Source organism: Copidosoma floridanum, unplaced genomic scaffold (assembly GCF_036245765.1).
Source record: "Copidosoma floridanum isolate Cflo_tuat_1 unplaced genomic scaffold, Cflo_Japanese_pri ptg000030l, whole genome shotgun sequence".
Classification (NCBI taxonomy): Eukaryota; Metazoa; Arthropoda; class Insecta; order Hymenoptera; family Encyrtidae; genus Copidosoma; species Copidosoma floridanum.
In genome coordinates, this window is record NW_028321907.1 from 39,403,907 (window position 1) to 39,414,308 (window position 10,402).

Below are 10,402 nucleotides of genomic sequence, written 5' to 3' on the forward strand. Positions count from 1 at the left end.
TTTTTTACATTTATTTATAGATGATAAACGATATTTGCAACAGCTGGTTGTCTTGCCTAATGGAACTTTTGCTCATCCAGATGGCTCTGCACCAGGTAAGAAAATCTATACTTTTTGCAATTACAGTACATTTTAACACAAGGATGCAAAGTACAAACATCGCGTCCGAAGCAAAGTTAAATAATGTTCTACGTATTATAAAATGAACAATTTTTTTTCGATAAATTGTCGTCACAAGAGGGGTCGAGAAAAAAAATTCGATGATAGATCAATCGACGCAAAGTATATTTCTTTACTAATTCTAATGCAACTAATATTATATACCGTATTGTGTAATTATACATTGCATTTTTATAGCTGAACAATATAATTACACAGAACTGCCCAAAAAAATAACGCAGGCTACTCAATCAACACAAAGTAATAATTGTTTGTACATATGTTAATATGAATTATATCATTTACTGTATCTAATATTTTTATATTGTTTCAGCTGATGAATATAGTGGTTTAGGAGCAATAATGGAAACAGGTGCGGGTTACATATTATAAATACATGCAAAATCCTAATAAATAGTAGTTTTCGTTATATAAGCGCCATAACCATCTGAACTGTAGTGTGGCCCGAGGGACCCAAAGATCAGTAAGCTAGCCCTGGTTAAATGGCGCTTATATGGCAAATCATGATTATTTTTAAAGATGGCACAGTCAACGTCAAATGGTCTCGAAAAACGCTTCGAGGTAAAAAATAGTATTCTTACCATGGATGCATGGTATAACTTAGCCAAAGTGTAACCTATGCCAGGCCATACCAATTATTTGTTTAATAACATTAATCATGATTATAAATGATAATAAAAACTATTCAATTATAAATATTTAAAAATTTAATCATCATGACTTACATTACAGATGCTTCAACATCTGAGAAGGCTGTTACTGTTGATACACGTAGTGACCAAATTGGACAGAACAAAGTAAGAATTATTTATGATAAATAGATATAGCATTGGTTACATTAACATCTATATAGAGCAAGTGTCAGAGCTTATTAATTTCACTTCTCGGGCCTGTCGTCATCCACTAACTAAAAACCTTTGCTTTGCATGGGTCTTCAATGCTAGCGAATAATACAATTCCTCTAATTTTGTCTTAAATATAACCCACTATAAGCAACAATCAAATTATTTTTGATAATTTTGATAGCCAATCAGCCACGAAGTTTGGGTCAAAGCAACAAAAAAAATACTATACATTAAGTTTATATTTATCCTCTCATAGCTGCCTTTAACGACAGAAGTGCATCAGTGAGTTCCCTCCCTTGTAATGTAATTTATTATTGCGGAATAGGTAAAACTGCTTGGAAATTGTTCAGTGGAAGTTGATAAGAAAGATTTATTGAGAATTCTTAAGGAATCAAAAACAAAAAGCAACGTAGCAAGGAAATTGATAATGTTAACTATTGGGCCTGATGATCTAAAGAACATGACTCCCACTGGCAAAGGCGGATTTCAGAAAATACCTGAAAATATATACAATACCGTGTTTGGTAAGATATATGTAACTATATAATATAATGTACATTAAAAAAGATAAGTATAACCATATAAAATTCTTACAGAATACGTAAAAAAAGATGACAATAATGACGTTGATAAGGAGCTTACAATTAAAAATTACCGACAAGCACTGACAAAATTATGTAATCGTTTAAGAAATCCAAATGAAAGAAAAACTTAAATATTTGAAATTAACAACAATTTGTATAAATTGAAAGTAAGTGTATTAAAAGCTTATAAATCAATATATATTCCTGTAAAATATTCTATTAATTAAATCACAAAATCTTTACTTTCATTTATTTTAATTTTTTTTTTTAAATCGTACAGAAGAATTTCAGTACTGTATTTCTAATATCAAGACGAAAAAAATAACCTAAATCACACCAAAAAAAATAAAGAAGGCGCATATCACAAATGCAATACAACTGCCAATGACATCCACCGCTTGAAAACCGTCCAAGTGCAGCTATCATGCCGTTAAAATTTCACTAGTGTATATCATGTACGGATCAAATAACGCCAAATCGTCACAGCCCAAGTGCTGCTACTTAAATGCCACAAAGTACAGCTAAATTACTGACCAAATGTTACCAAATGGCCACGGCTCAAATTCCACTCAAATGCCGCCAAAGTACCGCCCAAGTACCGCCTAAGTACCGCCGAAGTACCTCCCAAGTGCCACCCAAGTACCGCCCAAGTGCCGCTGCTCACATTTTGCCCAAGTGCCACCCAAGTACCAATAAAGTATGGCCCAAGTACCACCCAAGTGCCGCCCAAGTGCCGCTGCTCAAATTCTGCCCAAGTACCGCTTTTCACAATCTGCCCAAGTACCGCCAGAGTACGGCCCAAGAGCCGCCCAAGTACCGCCCAAGTGCCGCCTAAGTACCGCTGCTCAAATTCTGCCCAAGTACCGCCCAAGTGCCGCTTTTCACATTGTGCCCAAGTACCGCCAAGGTACGGCCAAAGTACGACCTAAGTGCTGCCCAAGTACCGCCCAAGTGCCGCTTTTACATTCTGATCAAGTACCGCTAAAGTACGGCCCAAGTGCCGGCCAAGTGCCGCCTAAGTACCGCCCAAGTACCGCCCAAGTGCCGCTTTTACCTTCTGCCCAAATACCGCACAAGTTCCAATAAAGTACGGACCAAGTGCCACCCAAGTGCCGCTGCTCAAATTCTGCCCAAGTACCGCTTTTCACAATCTGCCCCAGTACCGCCAAAGTACGGCCCAAGAGCCGCCCAAGTACCGCCCAAGTGCCGCCTAAGTACCGCTGCTCAAATTCTGCCCAAGTACCGCCCAAATGCCGCTTTTTACATTGTGCCCAAGTACCACCAAAGTACGGCCCAAGTGCCGCCCAAGTGCCGCCCAAGTACCACCCAAGTGGCGCTTTTCACATTCTGCCCAAGTGCCACCCAAGTACCGTCTAAGTACCAATAAAGTACGGTCCAAGTGCCACCCAAGTACTACCAAAGTGCCGCCCAAGTGCCGCCCAAGTACCACCCAAGTACCACCCAAGTGCCGCCCAAGTGCCGCTGCTCAAATTCTGCCCAAGTACCGCCCAAGTACCAATAAAGTACGGCCCAAGTACCACCCAAGTGCCGCCCAAGTGCCGCTGCTCAAATTCTGCCCAAGTACCGCTTTTCACAATCTGCCCCTGTACCGCCAGTGTACGGCCAAAGTGCTAGCCAAGTACCGCCCAAGTACCGCTGCTCAAAATCTGCCCAAGTACCGCTCAAGTGCCGCTTTACACATTGTGCCCAAGTACCGCCAAAGTACGGCCCAAGTGCCGCCCAAGAGCCGCCCAAGTACCGCCCAAATGCTGCTTTTCACATTCTGCCCAAGTGCCGCTTTTACATTCTGATCAAGTACCGCTAAAGTACGGCCCAAGTGCCGGCCAAGTGCCACCTAAGTACCGCCCAAGTACCGCTCAAGTGCCGCTTTTACCTTCTGCCCAAGTACCGCCCAAGCACCAATAAAGTACGGACCAAGTGCCGCTTTTCACATTGTGCCCAAGTACCGCTAACGTACGGCCCAAGTGCCGCCCAAGTGCCGCCCAAGTACCGCCCAAGTGCCGCTTTTCACATTCTGCCCAAGTGCCGCTTTTACATTCTGATCAAGTACCGCTAAAGTACGGCCCAAGTGCCGGCCACGTGCCGCCTAAGTACCGCCCAAGTACCGCTTAAGTGCCGCTTTTACCTTCTGCCTAAGTACTGCCCAAGTACCAATAAAGTACGGACCAAGTGCCGCCTAAGTACCGCTGCTTAAATTCTGCCCAAGTACCGCCCAAGTGTCGCTTTTCACATTGTGCCCAAGTACTGCCAACGTACGGCCCAAGTGCCACCCAAGTGCCACCCAAGTACTGCCCAAGTGCCGCTTTTCACATTCTGCCCAAGTGCCGCCCAAGTACCATCTAAGTACCAATAAGTACGGTCCAAGTGCCACCCAAGTACTACCAAAGTGCCGCCCAAGTGCTGCCCAAGTACCACCCAAGTGCCGCCCAAGTGCCGCTGCTAAAATTCTGCCCAAGTACCGCCCAAGTGCCGCTTTCTACATTGTGCCCAAGTACCGCCAAAGTACGGCCTAAGTGCTGCCAAAGTACTGCCCGAATACCGCCCAAGTGCCACTTTCCACAATTTGCCCAAGTACTGTTGAAGTACGGCCCAAGTGCTGCCCAAGTACCTTCCAAGTACCGCTGCTCAAAATCTGCCCAAGTACCGCTCAAGTGCCACTTTACACATTGTGCCCAAGTACCTCCAAAGTACGGACCAAGTGCCGCCCAAGTGCCGCCCAAGTACCGCCCAAGTGCCGCTTTTCACATTCTGCCCAAGTACCGCCCAAGTACTGTAGAAGTACCAATAAAGTACGGTCCAAGTGCCACTTAAGTACTACCAAAGTGCCGCCCAAGTACCGCCCAAGTACGGCCCAAGTACCGCTTTTACCTTCTGCCCAAGTACCGCCAAAGTACGGCCCAAGTGCCGCCCAAGTACCGCCCAAGTACCGCCCAAGTGCTCTTTTACATCCTACCCAAGTACCGCCAAAGTACGGCCCAAGTGCCGCCCAAGTGTCGCCCAAGTACCGCCCAAGTGCCGCTTTAACATTTTGCTTAAGTACTGCCAAAGTACGGCCCAAGTGCCGCCCAAGTACCACCCAAGTGCCGCCCAAGTGCCGCTGCCCAAATTCTGCCCAAGTACCGCCCAAGTGCCGCTTTTCACATTGTGCCCAAGTACCGCCAAAGTACGGCCCAAGTGCCGCTCAAGTACCTTTAAAGTAAGCCCAAGTGCTGCCAAAGTACCGCCCAAGTGCCGCTTTTCACATTCTGCTCAAGTGCCGCCAAAGTGCCGTCCAAGTGCCTTCCAAGCGCCTTTGCTCAAGTACTACCCAAGTGCGGCCCAAGTTTCACCTGATAGCCACTCAAGTTAAACATTTTCTTTATTATTATTGTTAATATTGTTTGCAATTGTATCTTCTTTTTTTTATTACATTAATTATCATGTTTATTATCTTCATCATTATGATTATCATCTTCATCGTCATTGTCAATTTCATCGTATGTAGAATGATCTTATAATAATATCTCTGGTTAACTAAATAACCTTTTTGTACGCTTATTTATTTGTTTTTACTTTTCTGATACTTAGCCCTTCATCTCCTTCTAATAATTTTATAGCTACACGTTTTTACTATTTTAATCACATTTCAGCGCCATCTCCTGATCGCTAGGGGATCTATTCAGACTTTGTTTACCGACCTAGAGGTTTGTTGCTATGTATTTGCGATTCATGACACTGCACTTCATGGCAGCCCGCGCCATTCAAGTTTGCGTTCTAAACACGCTGAAATTGAGCACTTTTGTAAATCCATTTACTTAATGAATAATTGTTAAAATATTATTCTGTAAACGGATTTTGACTCAGGGGAAGCTGATCCACACGCTGGTCCTCGCTTTTCAAGTACTTAAGAATATACCTGTATTTGCGACCGCTGTCTTCATTACTTTACAACTGATGAAATGTTGAAAACACATACGGCGGAGTGCGTTAAAGTGATTAAGTGTAAAATAAGCTTGCCAAGGTATGATAATAAAATTTTAAAATTTAAAAATTACATAAATAAAAATCGTGTACCATTTATAGTATACGCAGACTTTGAGTGTTTATTAAAACCTGTGCATAATAGTAAGCGAGCAATACAACACCATGAAGCATTAAGTGTTGGATATTATGTAAAGTGCAGTTTTGATAACGCGAAATCACGATACATTTTCTACAGAAAAAAAACTGAAAGCAGTGAGAATCCAGCTACCTGGTTTGTGAAAGAAATGCAAGATCTTGCCTTAGATTTACATAGAATGTACAACAATCCAGTGCCAATGAGATCATTAACTAAAGAAGAGGACTTTGATTTTTTCAATGCTGATATATGTCACATATGTGAGAAGTCTATTAAAAATGATGAAAAAGTTTACGATCATTGCCATTTTACTGGAGAGTGAGTATTATATTTATGAATTTGTAATTGAGAAAATTTTTTCTCTTTAAACTCAAATTCGCTTTTTTTTACTCAGATATCGAGGCCCAGCTCACAATGTATGTAATCTCAAGTATGAGAGGACCCGCGAGCAGTATTAATAGTTTTCCATAATCTCAGCAATTATGATGCCCACTTATTTATACAAGAACTTGTAACTTGCTTTCCCGGAAGAGTACAAGTTATCTCTCAAACTAAAGAAAAATACATTTCTTTTACGAAGTACGTTAAAGGGACAAGCATAAACTTACGCTTCATTGTTTCGTATAGATTTTTGCCGTCGTCGCTTGATAAGTTGGGATCTCACTTAGAGCAGTATGATACTCTAGAAAAGGTTCTCAGTCAAGATGATAAATACTCTTTCGAGCAAATCAATATGCTGAAGAGGAAGGGTGTATTTCCATACGATTATGTAGCATCATTCAAAAAACTTGAAGAAATCGGGCTCTAATCTAAAGATGATTTTTATAGTAAATTATATAATGCACATTTAAGTAGTGAAGATTATATACATGCTGAAATAGTATGGAAAACTTTTGATATTATAACTCTTGGACAGTATTCAGATCTTCACCTCAAAACTGATGTACTTCTGTTGACAGAAGTATTTGAAAACTATAGAAATAATTGCCTCAAGGTTTATAAATTAGATCCTGCTCACTATTTCACTACTCCAGGCTAAAAACCAAAGTTAATATTATGTACAAGAATATAATATCAATCGTGCTTTAGTTATTGATTAAGACTTTTTTTCAGATTTCACTAGAACTCATTACTAATATAGATATGTTTATGTTCATTGAAAAAGGCATACGAGGTGGAATAAGCCAGTGCTGTAACAGATATGCAGAAGCTAATAATCACTATATGGAAAATTATAAAAAAGATGAAACTGAAAGATATATAGCATATTTTGACGTAAATAATTTGTATGGTTGTGCAATGACTAAAAAACTTTCTTATGGTGGATTTTAGTGGGTCGAAAATGTTGAGCAACAGCCTCATGAATTTCATAATATTGGAAATGAAAGTGCTTACGGATATATTTTAGAAGTGGATTTGGAGTATCCAGAGGAGCTCCACGATTCTCATAAAGATTTGCCATTTTGTTCCGAACACATTTCAGCACCAGGTTTGAAGCAGCCTAAATTAATGACAACATTAAGTAACAAGCATAAATATGTACTTCATTATGAAGCCCTCAAGCAAGCCACAAATCATGGATTACGACTGACAAAAATATATCGAGCCTTAAAATTCTGGCAAAGTGCATGGCTTAAATAATATATTGATCTCAATAGTATTGAGAGAAAAAAGGCTAAAAATGAGTTTGAAAAAATGCTTTTCAAACTATTCAATAATGCTATTTTTGGAAAAACGATGGAAAATGAGAGAAAGCGTATCGATGTCAAACTTCTCAACCATTGGGATGGACGCCTATGGTGCGGCATCGTACATTGCAAAGCCAAATTTTCACAGCTGTGATATTTTTGATGAGAATTTTGTAGCCATACAGCTACAACGTGCAGAAGTGATGATGAAAAAGCCAATATACATTGGGCTTAGTGTCTTAGATTTATCGAAGACACTTGTGTATCGTTTTCACTACGATTATATGCTCTTCAAACTCAAAAATGATTGTAAACTCTTATACACTGATACAGACAGTCTGATATATATGAGGTAACAAACCATGATATTTATAAAATGATGAAATTGGATATTAATGAATTTGACACATCAGATTATCCAGAAAATAATAAATTTACGATGCCGTTAAAAAATAAAAAAATTGTTGGGCTCATAAAAGATGAGTGCAATGGAAATATATTGAAATTTGTTGGGCTCAGGAGTAAGATGTATAGTAACCTTCTTGAAAAAGAAAATGTAATTAAAAAACCAAAGGGTGTTAAGAGTAACGTCGTAAAAGCAACTATCGATTTTAACGACTATACTGAGTGCCTACGTGACCAATTTATAAACATTGATCGACAGCAAATTAATATAAGATCACGTCATCATAAGCTATACACTGAGAGGCAAAATAAAATTGCTCTTAGTTTCCGAGATGATAAACGATATATTTTATCAAACACTACAGATACGCTACCTTGGGGCCATTATAGGATTAAAATAACAGAAGAACAAAGAACTGGAGAGTGTGTAGAAAATCATAGCAGACCAGCAGCCAATGAAAAAGCAGCCAATGTAGAGGGGGAGATTTCTTCAGTAGTGGGAGAGTCCCTATATCATCGGCAGCATCAACCAGCAGAGCTCAGTCAGAGCTGTAGTGAGCAGATAAAAGTATCGACCGCTTCATCATTCAACGCGAGCAGCTCAGGACAACAACAACAAGCTCTCAAAAGAACAGGTTTGGAGTTGAAAAATTCCTACAGAGATAAGCAGATCTGTTTAGAACAGCAAAGCTCAGAAATAAAGGTTTGTAACGTGTTTTCTTATTCATATATTTTTTTTTCACTATCTATAAAACTCATATAATTTTCTTATGTTTCAGATGGCTGATTTAGCAGCACTTAATTGGCTAGCTTGTGGAAGATTTCTTTCAACAAAGAAGATCAACGAAATGGTCAAGGGGCAAAGTCATGTAGTGTCGAAGCTGAGAAAAGCTAACACTAAATTCGGCACGAAAGCTATCGCTGAACTAGACGATCACTTCCAAATATTTTTACCTAATCAAGTATCTGAGTATCTTGTGAGTAACGAACTATCATTTAATAGTTTGTTGGAATCTATTGATAAAAAAAAGCTGTCAGTTCGCTACAATGATGATAGTGTTGAATTTTTTAACCAATAAATGTTTAATTATACAAATACAAGAAAAAGAAAGTTATTTTTGTGAAACTAGTGTAACGTGAGAAAAAATAAATGATACAATCTATTACATGTTTAGAGTTTTTATTCATCTCAATGAATCTTATGTAAGATATAACATTACCATGTATTGTAAAAAAATTTCATTTGCACACATAATTGATAACATTAAAAGACCACAACAAGATTTATACAAATTTTTTTACAACTTCTGAATTTTAATAATTTTTAAAGTACATATCACTTTCATTCTTTGTTATTATCAATCCAACTGTTATGGGTATTGTCAAAGCCCAACCACTTGAGTAATATTTGATTTCCTCGTCGACGAAGAATTTTTTCAACAAGATAAGTATCAGGATACTTGGTTTTCTGCAGTTCCTGCTCGTAGAAGCCTCCAGAAATCGGCTGATTTTGGTAATCTTTCAAATGGTAAGTTGGTGGATTGGTTAGAGCTACTCGTGTTATAGTGAATATCTCAGTCGACCAGTTAGGTGTGTATCCTTTTTCAAATACTATTTTTTTCAAAATTTCATTTTCAGCAGCAGCTGACACATCCTTTGGTTTCATAGCTATTGTTCGATGTTTCCGATTATTATAGGCCGTCAGTAACTTAGGTAAGATGTCAATTCACTTATATCTGCCACGCAAGCTGAAATTTTTCCACATATCATGCTTTAGTGTACGTTTAAATCGCTCACATATAGATGCTTTAAGGTTACTATAAGTCGAGTACAAGTTAATTTTGTTCTTTTGCATGAGACTTTACATTGGAAATTCACATTGTAAAACTCTTTGCCATGATCTGTTTGTAAATTAGTTGGAACTCTTCCCTCTGTTAATATCGACTTCATAGCTGCAGTCACATCTTTACCGGTTTTATTCTTTACGGGCACAGCCCATGCATACTTGGAGAATACATCTATAACTGTAAGCAAATACCTATAACCTTTATTTTCATGAGTATAAGGTATCATCTCCACAAGATCAGCTTGCCATGTTTCATCCAAGCCTTGAATATCAAACTTTCGGTGAAGGTAGTTGCGTCTCGCAGGTTTATGAAGCTCTTCCACTACTGCTTTTATCTCTCTTAATTGTCTTCTGGAGTTATACTAGATATATGTGCTACAATCTCCTTCAGTGTATTTATTGCACGCTGCAAATTTAGTATTGTTTCTGAGAATACATCACTTAAATTGCTCAATAGTAGATTTATTTTCTCTTGTTCATCCAAAATGAAACTTTTTTCTTTCTGTAAAGTAGTGAGATTTACAGCATCTTGAGGTTGAATAGCTGGTGCAACATTGCACAACCTTTTATTTTCCAAGTCAAATTGACCATCTGTGGTGAGATTATATCCAATTCCTCGAGGACCTCGACTACCACCTTTCGACTTAACTGATCCACGTCCGAACACGTCGATGCTCATTTTTACACTAAAGTAGAATTGATAATAATTTTCAATATATGATATTAGCTTCACG